The 11,992-nt window shown below is 47.3% G+C and overlaps 1 long non-coding RNA gene across 1 annotated transcript; it reads right to left on the reverse strand.

Annotated features, from left to right (window-relative positions):
* Positions 1-79: 79 nt before the first annotated feature.
* LOC134733891 (uncharacterized) lies at positions 80-11,498 on the reverse strand. The gene is made up of 4 exons (XR_010117410.1): positions 10,714-11,498; positions 9,862-9,989; positions 3,479-3,779; positions 80-1,077 (listed from the first exon to the last, which is right to left on the reverse strand). It is a non-coding gene; the product is annotated as an uncharacterized lncRNA (long non-coding RNA).
* Between the last annotated feature and the right edge of the window lie 494 nt (positions 11,499-11,992).

Genomic DNA, 11,992 nt, shown 5'->3' on the forward strand with positions numbered 1-11,992 from the left:
CACAGGCTGGGCGAGGTGGCTCACGCCTGTAATCCCAGCACTTCGGGAGGCTGAGGCGGCGGATTACGAGGTCAGGAGATCGAGACCATCCTGGCTAACACGGTGAAACCCCGTCTCTACTAAAAAAAATACAAAAAATTAGCTGGGCGTGGGGGCAGGCGCCTGTAGTCCCAGCTACGCAGGGGGCTGAGGCAGGAGAATGGCATGAACCTGGGAGGCGGAGCTTGCAGTGAGCTGAGATCTAGCCACTGCACTCCAGCCTGGGCAACTGAGCGAGACTCTGTCTCAAAAAAAAAGAAAAAAGAAAAAAAAAACCAACTCACAGCCTTAGACACTTAGACGCCTCTTTTTTTTTTTTTTTGGTGAGACAGAGTTTCGCTCTTGTTGCCCAGGCTGGTGTGCAATGGTGTGATCTCGGCTTACTGCAACCTCCGCCTCCTGGGTTCAAGTGATTCTCCTGCCTCAGCCTCCTGAGTAGCTGGGATTACAGGCACACACCACCACACCCAGCTAATTTTTGTATTTTTTTTTTTTTTAGTAGAGATGGGGTTTTGCCATTTTAGCCAGGCTGGTCTTGAACTCCTGACCTCAGGTGACCTCCCAAAGTGCTGGGATTACAGGCATGAGCCATCACACCCGGCCAACACCTCTTTTTATATCCCAGACAAGGGTTAGCACAGGAGAGTCTCACCTGCTGGTCTCTGGCTGGGGATAGGAGTTGGAGGTCGGGGAGGGCTTGACAGGGAGGGCAGAAAATAATTTGGGAGGAAACAGCTTGGCAGGGATACTCTCATGTTTTGGGAATCCCATGCCCAGGGAGTGGCTGATGTCAGCAGGCAGTGCTGGGAGTGAGGTGGGCGCGGCAGTGAGGCTTTGTGAGTGGGAAGGGACACTCAGCCAACATCTGCAAGGCAGTGGGATTTGGTGGCGTTGTGTCTTCTATTGAATTTAAACTGCCAATTTTCAATGAAAAGTCTCAGTTTTAAATTGACTAAAATAAAAGCATGTTCTAAAGATCAGTCCTCTCGCAGTGGCTCATGGCTGTAATCTCAGCATTTTGGGAGGCCGAGTGAGACCCTGTCTCAAAAAAAAAAAAAAAAAAAATCAGAACTGTGCAAAGGTGGAATCATTAACAGTGATGATGATGATAATAATAGTTGTGATGATTATGACATTTTGGCAGGTTCCAAAAGATGAAACTGATTTAATGCAGAAATTTAAAAGATTTGGTTCACCCTCTGTATTTTGTTGCCCTAGAAGAAGACTAGAATATAAATATTTCCCCTCACCTCCTGCAAAGGTTTGAATTAAACTTCCTCAAGGACTGGGGGAACTAGTTTTTTTGTTTGTTTGTTTTGTTTTTTTTAGTCAGAGTCTCACTCTTGTTGCCCAGGAGTGCAGTGGCACCATCTCGGCTCACTGCAACCTCTGCCTCCCAGGTTCAAGCAATTCTCCTGCCTCAGCCTCCCAAATAGCTGGGATTACAGGTGCTTGCTACTACACCCGGCTAATTTTTATATTTTTAGTAGAGACAGGGTTTCATCATGTTGGCCAGGCTGGTCTCAAACTCCTGGCCTTGGCTGATCTGCCTGCCTCAGCCTCCCAAAGTGCTGGGATTACAGGCATGAGGCACCACACCCAGCTGGAACCAGTTTTTTTGGTTGATTCAGGCTCTGGGTCTAAGCAAAGATACTTGAGTTGGTTGCCATCCCCAGATAAGTGAGAATATCTGGCAGCACTCATTTTCAGCTCTGGGCCGCAGCCATTGCTGTAAGGCAGAAATTAAAAAAAAGAAAAAAAAAAAGTAAGTACTACATTCATTCACTCCAAGAAAAGTAACAGACAAGGCTATAAGAAGGTCATAGTGACCTAGTTTGAGAAGTAAAAGCCAAGGCCCAGAATGTGGCAAGGCAAAGTTTAAAAAGAAAGGAAGAACAAGTTTTTCTCTGCCTAGCAAGCTCACTTCAAAGACAATTATAAGATAACGCTGTTCGAGAAGTTGAAACCAAAGGAATAAGCTTCAGACATCCCCTGTCTGGAGCAAGGGTGAAGGAAAAAAAAAAAAGGACAAATGTCTGTCTGTATTTAGTCAGTTCTTGTTTTTTTCTTTCCATGCAGCTACAAGGCCACCAGCTATGCAAAGTCACAAGTTATGCCAAGTCATCAGTTATGCTATAGATTATGTGACCTGTCATTATATGATTAATTGCCTGTTTTGCTTCTGTAAGCCCGCTTATAAAAATCCTGCTCAGTCTTTATTCAATGCTCAGCTTTTTGGATGTGAATCCACTGAGCCAGTGCCTACCTTAAAATAAACATCGTCCTGTTTTTCCATATCTGTCTCTCTGGTCCTCAGTTTACCGCAATAGCTGTAGCTGGTACCCTGTGCCTGTGGCTTGCCCAGGCCTCCCCTGGCACTTGGTGCCCCTTCATTCCCTGGGTCCATCCTTGATCTGGAAGGATGGACTTGAGAAGACAGGATAGAAAAGAAAAATCCTAGGAAGGGTAGGTGAACTGGAGAGAAGTCAGAGGACAAGTGAGTGGGGAGCAAGAGGGGATCCTCAGGCGGAAAGAGCTGTCCTCCTAAGAAGAGTCAGTAGGGCCAGGCGCGGTGGCTCACACCTATAATCCCAGCACTTTGGGAGGCCAAGGCGGGTGGATCACCTGAGGTTGGGAGATTGAGACTAGCCTGACCAACATGGAGAAACCTCATCTCTACTAAAAATACAGAATTAGCCGGGCATGGTGGCGCATGCCTGTAATCCTAGCTACTTGGGAGGCTGAGGCAGGAGAATCGTTTGAAGCCAGGAGGCAGATATTGTGGTGAGCTGAGATTGTGCCATTGCACTCCAGTGTGGGCAGCAAGAGTGAAACTCTGTGTCAAAAAATATAAAGAGTCAGTAGGTGGCTGGGTGCAGTGGCTCATGCCTGTAAGTCCAGCACTTTGGGAGGCTGAGGTGGGAGGATCGCTTGAGCCCAGGAGTTCAAGACCAGCCTGGACAACATAGTGAGACCCTGACTCTACAAAAAAGAAATAAAAATTAGCTGGGTGTGGTGGTGTGTGCCTGTGGTCCCAGCTACTCAGGAGGCTGAGGCAGGAGGATCACTTTAGCCCAGGAGTTTGAGGCCATAGCGAGCCCAGATTGTGCCACTGCACTGCAGCCTAGGTGACAGAGTGAGACCCTGTCTCAATTAAAAGAAAAAAAAGTTGATAGGTGCACCTGGGAAAGGAAATTGCTGTTTCATTGGCTTAGTGCCACTTGGGAGCTGGGTTGTCACTCAGCGATTTTCCCATGGTGATCCCAGTGGGGTCTGAATCTCTTGTTGCCTCCTATGTTGGTTGTTTGACGATTTTTGGTTAAATCGACTTTCAAATATTTACATAATTATGATTATGTAACTTTTGCTGTCAGCCTTGCCACATACTACAGTTACATTTGTTTCCTGTATCACTTTATTTTCTTGAGTGGATAATTACCAAGGTTCAGCTGGATGATGTGGTCCAGAGGAAAACGGAGGAAGGGAAGGAGCTGACAACTGGTCGAGGTCAACTTTCACTTCTCTGCTAGGAGGGAAGAGCATCCAGGAGGGAGAAAATAAAAGAGACGAGGCTCTGGCGCTGTCTGTGATACTGCAGAGCAGCTCTAGTTGGATCAAGGGCATGACAGATGGAAAGAATTAGGATATCTGAGAAGAACATCCATAACTCATGGTACAACCATGGATGTGGCCCTGAATTAGGCTGGCTGGAGGAGAGTGAAGGAGGTTTCCAAGGCCATCTAGGAAGAGAAAGATTAGGATTATTGAGAAAGTGTTCCTTTCTCCCTTTCCAACTCTCCTCCCACCATTCCACACATCTTGTGGATGCTTTCTGCAATGCAGAGCCCTTCCTGGATGTGGGTCAAGTGGTCCACTCTCCAGGGAGGTGGAAAGGTGCTCAGCTAATACTTTGAATGGGTTTTGTGACAACATGAACTTTAGTCCCAACCCTTCCCTTCTCCTTCTGTATGAATTTAGCTCAGAGAGAAAAAAAAATTCATCTCAGAGGCAAGAAAGCCCTCCTCAGGCCTGGAGTCTCTGGAGAAACAGTCAGAAAAAAGAGGAAGCCAGTGCCAGTTAAGCACAACTAAGAACTCCTGCTGAGTTTTGGTTTAGCTTACTGCTGGCCTGGTTCATTTCCAGTTTGGGACATGTGGGTGCATGTTGAGTTTGAAAGCTTCTCTTCCTGGGGTATGACCTGTGCCCAGAAGCACGGCTTGGGCCTGATCTGCTTGTGGTCCACAGCAGAGCCAGCAGTGGTGTGCAGTCAAACATGTAACAGTCTGCCCTGGGGCTGGGGGTAAGGTGGGAGAAGCTCTGATTTGTAGCATTTGCCCATTTCTGCAGTGTAAATATTCCCATGGTGGCTGATTTCTAGCTATCCATATGAAGTCACTGTGCAGTTGGGAGGAGGTGAGCCCAATCAGCTTTTGCAAACCAGTAGGACCTGGCTCCAGCATACCACTGCATGAGCAAATTCTTTGGCTCACAGTGAAAGAGCAGGAGTGACCAAGGCCTTGGTAGGTTCAGCAGATCAGCTCGTTTCCAGATCTAAACTCACTCGCACTTCTCTATCTTCTGGAGTTGAAGTTTCCTTCCCTTGTAAGGCTGACTATGGAGTACTCAGTCTCCCCACCTTGTCCTCTTTGTTGCCCCACAAACAAATTCACAGGACATGTTTTGTTCAAAGACATTTACTGTTAACCACTAAGAGGAAACAGGAAGATGATTAACATTCCCAGAAATCTCCCAAATCCCTCCTTGTCTTGGGTGGCCCTGGGAGCCCTTCTCAGATCACCTTGGACATGTGCTGAGCTCCCCTGATGTGGACTGGCTGGCTCCCCATGGGATCGTGGGACTCCCAGCACGTTGGAGTGGTGCTGTCTGGGCTGATTCCCATCTGGCCATTCTGGATGAGGAAGGACCTTCTCTAGACGTCAGATCCCACCTGAAGATTCAGCCCCGGAGGCTTACCACGGGCAACTTCTGGAAGGCTCCCTGTCAAACTCCCGCCAAGGCTGCCCTGCCCTCAGGAAAGCTGGGTTCCTTGATCTGCAGAGCTAAGGGTCAGAGGCAAGCTAGGCAGGAACAGCTGTGCATAATAGGGGTGGTGGGCAGACCCAAGGGGACTTGGGGGCAAACCTGGCCTCAATCCATGTGGGAATTAGCATGATATAGGCCCAGCTCCCGGCACCTCTGCTTTTTCAAGAAAAGCTGGCACAAATCTAGATTTTTATGTGAAAACTTCTAACTTTTAGATGCTGCAATAGTAATTTATGAAAATACTGCCTGAGCCAAACCAAATGCTTCTGACTGGATCCTGTCCTGTGGGCTGCCGGTCCTGCCCCCTGGTTCTCAGCTCATTCCCAGGCCTTTCAGGAGTCTGCTGCCTGTCTGCCCCAGATCTAGTCTCTGACTCTTCCCAGATTAGCCATTTTTTTCCTGGTTCCCTCTGGGAGGGACCTTCTTGAGATTTGTTTTACACCTGGACACCCACAGGGGACTCTTTGAAAAGGAAAGTAACTGTTACATGTTGAAACGAATGAATCAGCTGGCTCTATGGGGCCTCAGGGTTTGTGCTTCATCTGCTTTCTAAGGTGTTTGGTCTTTGCTACAGGAGAAAGGTGCCAATGGGCAGCTTTGGGAAAGGCACAAACCCACCCTCAGACAGTCCAGGGCTGGTGAGGACTCACCACGACCGGGGAAAAGACTGTCTTGACAAAACATGGGGCACAGGATGGGAGCTAAAATAAATGGTTGCTGAGCACTCTGCCCAGAGGAACCCTGGGAGGCTGGGCTTGAAGGGCCCCTGGGCCATGGCACAGGGACCTTTTGCCTAGGGGAGCCACACAGCTGGTAGGCAGGTGTTGGCTGTGTGGGCAGCTGCCAGTGTGATCACAGGGCTGATGAGGGGGTCTCGGCAGGGAACAGAAACAGGAACTGTGTTGGGACTGAGGGGAAGCCCGAGGCCATTCCACAAATGTGGAGCCCTGACCACTGCTCAACTAGAACTGAGTTCCTATTTGTGAAATGTTAAGGGGCAGCGAGGCAGGACCTCCAAGCTCAGAAAGCTGTGGTGACATCCTGAAGGAGTGTGTGTGTGAACGCACACGCACGTGCTGAGGTGGGACTCAGAGGCCCTGGCCAGCCCTGTACTGCAATCCTCTCCACCTCAAATCCAGATCACAGCTTGAGAGGGGATACTTTCAAACCAGTGGGACAGCCACACAGTGCCACTGGCATATCTGCTTTACCAGCTTGGGGTACAAAGTAAGGCCACTTTCCTGTTAAGAAGCATATTAAATGACTGACACCCCTGACATCCTGAGCCCCTTTCTCCTCTGAGAACTCTGAAGCAGGGGTGTTTAGGTGCTTGAGTCAGCTCAATGGCCAAGCTCCTGAGGCTTCCAAGTACAGGTGATGTGGACTTCACCAGCCGCTGAGGACGCCCAGGAACCAGCCCCCTCCCTCAAGGTCAGGGACATCCCAGGGGTGGAGTGTGTTCCACACAGGATAACAGATGGCTATGGAGCAAGTCCCGTGGCCCCAGTAGGGCACTGTCCTTGCTGATAGTCACAGCAGTGGCCGGGACGAGGGTGGGGTGCAGGCAAGTCCTCCTCAGGCCCCAGGAGGCTCCCGAGGGGCTCTCGAGCACTGTCCCTGCAGGGGAGCCTCCCAAGGTTCTCCCCCAGCCACCCCTATCTCTGTGCTCCCCAGAAAAGGAGCCCTTTCCCTCTTTGGGCACCTTTCCCTGCCAGATCCCCGTAGCCAAGGTTCTCTATCTCCTCTCTCCCCAGTCAGTCCTCAGGCCTCTGTTCCGTCAGCGCTGGGGAGCCTCCCTTTCTTCTCAGAATTCTTCCCATTTGAGCCCAGGCAGGAATAATTAGCAACTGAAAAACAGGTTCCTTTTCCCCTGGGGGCTGGTAGGGCTCTATCTTTGGGCTTCTGCAGGATGAGGGAAAACAATGACACTCCATTCTTTGAGTGCCCTGAAAAGATTGGGTCATACTAAACCAGCCTGACCATGGCTTTCCCTCATGGAAGCTGGGCTGTCTGCAAGTGTCTGGCTCTGAGGCTGTCTTCGGTTCTGTCTATGAAGACATACAAAGAATTCATTGGGAAGTCCTTTCCTTCCTATGGCTGTGGCTCCTGGCCTTCAGTAGCGCAGGGAAACTCTGGAGGTGTGGCTTCCTTGGAGGGGCACTTCTGCTGTCCACAGCTGGGCACTGGGCACATGGCATGGCCACTGTGCCTTGGTGGCTCCATCAGCTATAGCTGCTCCAGTGTAGAGTTTATTGGTGCCAGGGTGAGAAAGAAAGCCTTGTGCTCTCCCCAGCACCCTCTGTTAGCCTGAGCTGGCCTGACTCCTTGGCACTGTGGGCTTTCCTCTCTGCCCCCACCTTCAGCAACTGCAGCTCCAAAGTTAACTGGCTCTTTTAGTACCTGCACAGGCACATGCAGTCACCTACACTGACATAGATACACTCACACATCCACAGATGTGGATATACATGCTCACACACATACATGCATGCATGCATACTCACACATGTCTATACAATATACACACAGGTGCATGCACACACTCAAATACACACAAATACATGCACACTCAAACACATATATAAACTTACACACATAAACACAAATGCACATACATGCACATACACACATTCACATATATATATGCTCACTCACACATTGACTCCATAATACCACACACAAGCACACACAGACCTTCCAAAGGCTGTGAAGGGAAGAAGACTGTGTGTATGTTTCTATGTGGGGGAAGCTTGGAGTGAGTTTAATAAATTGTGATGTTGACAGTTATTGCATCATGCATTGTTCTTCATAAAGTTTTGCTTCTCTTTTAAAATGTAGATATTCTAGCTGGGTTGGGTGGCTCATACCTGTAATCCCAGCACTTTGGGAGGCTGAGGCAGGAGAATTGCTCAAGCCCAGGAGTTCAAGGATCAGCCTGGGCAACATAGTGAGACCCCCATCTCTGTTACAATAAATAAATAAAATAAAATATAAATATTCTTGTGAAGGGTCATACTGTAAAAGTATATTACATTATTTTATTGTATTACATAATAAGATAAAATTAGTTATTGTATTTTACTTCTTAGTTTAAATGGGAACTTAAAAGTAGATTTTGATAAGGAGAAGGGCGAAATGATGGCAAAGGGGACAACCCTGTATCTAAGCTTATGAAAGAGAGATTTTCCCTGGATGCATAATTTTGCCAGGTATCTCGGCCCTGAAAGGGCATGGATGGACCAGACAGACTGACCTCATCATAGGTGAAGCCCCACAGAACCCTCAGACTGAATCTGGAGGTGCCTCCAAGAGCCTTTGGTTCAAGTCTCTTGTTGTAAAGAGAAGAAAACTCAAGTTCATTGAGGTTATGTGACTTGTCCATCCACACATCAAGCCTCATGGATGGCATTTCCAAAATTCATCCCAATCTGTTTTCTCCTTCACCTATCATCCACATATGAAATCCCAGGGAAGACTATTGTTAGGTTATATGCCTCCTCCTTGGACTAATGTCTGTGGTCAAGGGGGTGGGGAGCTATGATGATCAAAGCTTGTCAAGTGGCCAGGTTTGATTGGCAGTCCTCTCACCCAGCTTGACTCTAAGGGCTTTCTGCCAAGTCAGCATGGTTCTGTTTTCAGAAGACTGGGAGGAAGGGATAGAAGATGACAGACAAGAAAACAACTGGTGTCCATGATTGTATCTTAGTAATAGCCTAGACATTTCTGACCCAGAGATGGATAGGGTGCGGGTGACGGAGGAGGCAAGTCCCCATTGTGAACATTGTGTTTTGGGAGAGAAGGGATGAAACAGAGACAAAATAAGAGAGAGGAGGGGTGAAGGTGGTGTTTCTGGCTGAGGTTCATTTCCAAGTGCTACAGTTCAGTGTTTCAATCCTAGAGTTCTTTAGAAAATTGCTAAAGTTTGCAGGGGGACATGTTTTATAAATGAACTGAGGACTTGGGTGACTTTATGAAAACATTTTTCCTATATTTTAGATTTGGGTGAGGTAGATATTATTCCTGAATCTTGATTCTAGTATGTTTTCCTTTTGTCACCTTTATCTACACCTGCTGTGATGAGTTTTTTTTGTTTTCTGAAGAACAATAAGGTTTTTCAGAGGCAATCAACAGCCCAAGTGTTGTCTCCTAAATTAGAACACTTATTTCATTTCTATTCCTGACTCGGCTAATGTACATTAGGCTAATGTATAATTAGCGACCACTCTGTAACATCCACCCCAGTCCTTTACACTTTTATTTACTCATTACCTTATTATTCTAGAGGAGTTTTATTCTGATCCTAAAATTGACACTAATGATATGCCACTATCAAAATTTTCCTTATTATTAAAACTTTATCAATTTCTTTTTTTTTTTTCTCCTAGAAACAGGGTCTCGCTCTGTCACCAAGGCTAGAGTGCAATGGTGTGATCACGGCTCACTGCAGCCTTGACCTCCTGGACTTAATTGATTCTCCCGCCTCAGCCTCCTGAGTAGCTGGGACCACAGGTGCATGCCACCATGCTCAGCTAATTTTAAAAATTATTTGTAGAGATGAGATCTTGCTGTGTTGCCCAGGCTGGTCTTGAGCTCCTGGGCTCAAGCAGTCCTCCCACCTTGGCCTCCTGGCCTAAAACTTTATCAATTTCTTGATCGGGTATTATTCTTTATAAAATATAACATTTTCAAAATTGCAAATTGGAAACTCTGGCCTTAAGTGCAGTGATAAAGGAAATGTCCCTTCCACCTCTGCCTTCTCCAGGATCTGTCTCCACTTACACCATCACACCTTTATGCACTGCTGTGTTGGTCATCACGGAGGGGTAGTGAATCCTGATGCTGGAAGTTTGGGATCTGAAGCCAGGAGGACCCAGATACAAATCCCAGGTTTGCTTCAACTTCTGCATCTGTAAAATGGGAATAATAAAAGTACCTACTTAATGGAGTAGCTGTGTGATTTTGGGAATTTACTTAAGCCTCACAAAGTTTGTTCACATGTAAATTGAGGCTATCAATAGTATCTAAGGAGTAAAGAAAGTGACACAAATAATGTGCTTACACAATGCCTAGCAAACTGTAACTGAGTAATAGCTATCACTTTTTTTTCCACAATTAATTACTTGTATTGCAGTAGGTTTGAACAACTCAAGAGAAGTGTTATGGGCCAATTCATCTCTTTTTTTTCACTTGCAGATGGATACTGCCTCTTCATAAACAGCCTCTGTATGTCTTCTTTAACACTGCTTCTCTCAAGTAGGGTAAAAGCCTTGCATTAAATCTATTGCACATATGCTCATGAAAAGGTTCTTTAAGGTCAGCTGCTCCTGGAAGTTGACATTCCTCAGTTTTTGTCCCTCCCTGTCTGCACTTGGCCAGACTGCTGTGCTCTGGAAGCACAAGTGTGAGGACTGGGGAAGGTTGGCAGGAGGCGAGTGAACTGCCACCTTTCAAGGTTGGGCACATATTCCCAGGGCAGCCAGCAGGGACCTTCATTTTCATTAAAGTCATTCATAATTGTGCATACACTATTTGGGGTGTGAATACTGGTCTAACAGAAGGTGCCCCAAGTTTAGTGCATGAGCTGCAAAGCCACCTCCAACCTGTGCAGGCAGGCAATGTATCATTTCTTACCCGGCATCAGGGTTGCTCCTCCTGGCCTCCTGTAGGCAGCCCAAGAAGCCAGCAGCCACTAGGGCCAAGGCGGCAGCCCCAGCTCCTCACAGGGAAAACAGAGTGGGAGGCTGCTGAGGGGCCCATTGTGGATGCTGGTGCTGCTGTCACCTCTGCCATATCTCCGACAGTTTCCTGTGGTGACTGAGGCACGTCCTCCACTGAGCCTGTCTTTCTTCCACGGTGATGGCCACCCAAGCACACCCTTGCTTCCATGATGACAGCCACCACTGCTTTCTCAGGATGGGGTGAAGAAGAAGTTCCTCTCCCAAGAGTGAGGCTCACCTCCGGGTGCTCCCACCAGGTGGGCCTGGGTTCCCATTGCTATGATGCTTAACACACAGACACAGTTCTTCAGTTGTGGTCACACACGGCCGCTTCTTCCAGTTCAGATTCCACCACCCAAAGGGGCTGAATGGGGCCCATGTTGGAGGTGAGCCACTTCATGGCCCTGACTCTACAAACCCCTTCCCCTTCCAATTCTTGTCCCCTGCCCCTGCCTCTTTCTGCCCTCCTCCCTCCTGCTGCAACTCCCTCACGCCACCTAGGTGCTTCTAGACACGTTCCAAAAACTTTGAATCGCTTCTCTTCGCCATCTTTTCTCCTCCTATGGAGCCGCCACTATGTTGCCCAGGCTAGTCTCGAAATCCTGAGCTCAAGCTATCTGCCTGTAGTTCCCCCTGCTCAGGAGGCTGAGGGAGGAGGATCACTTGAGCCTGAGTTGTTGAGGCTGCAGTGAGCTGTGATTGTGCCGCAGCACTCCAGCCTGGGCAACACAGTGTGACCCTGTCTCAAATACATACATACATACATACGTACATACATACGTACATACATACGTACATACATACATACAGAGGAGCTTTTTGGTTTATTAGCTTGTTAAAAAATTAGAGAATTAAGTAAGATTCAGGTCATAGTACTGTAAGATTTTAGAGAGTTAAAGATAAGTGGGATGAATTTGAAAAAGTTCTGCTGGTGAAGGGAATGTTTAGGAAGGACCTGAGAAGGCAGAAATGGAAAAAAAAAGTGAAATCTTTTCAAGGTCCCTTGGTTGGGCAATCTTAATTTCTCCTAAGCAATAAACAAGATCTACAAAACACTTTAAAACAAAATATCACACACACGAGATTGATAGTTTCCAGACCACTTAATTTTAACAATTAAAAGTTGTATTTAGTATCAATACAAATAATATTTTTGCTTTCTTTCTTTTTTTTTTTTTTGAGACGGAGTCTCT

The sequence above is a fragment of the Symphalangus syndactylus genome, chromosome 12, assembly GCF_028878055.3.
Source record: "Symphalangus syndactylus isolate Jambi chromosome 12, NHGRI_mSymSyn1-v2.1_pri, whole genome shotgun sequence".
Lineage (NCBI taxonomy): Eukaryota > Metazoa > Chordata > Mammalia > Primates > Hylobatidae > Symphalangus > Symphalangus syndactylus.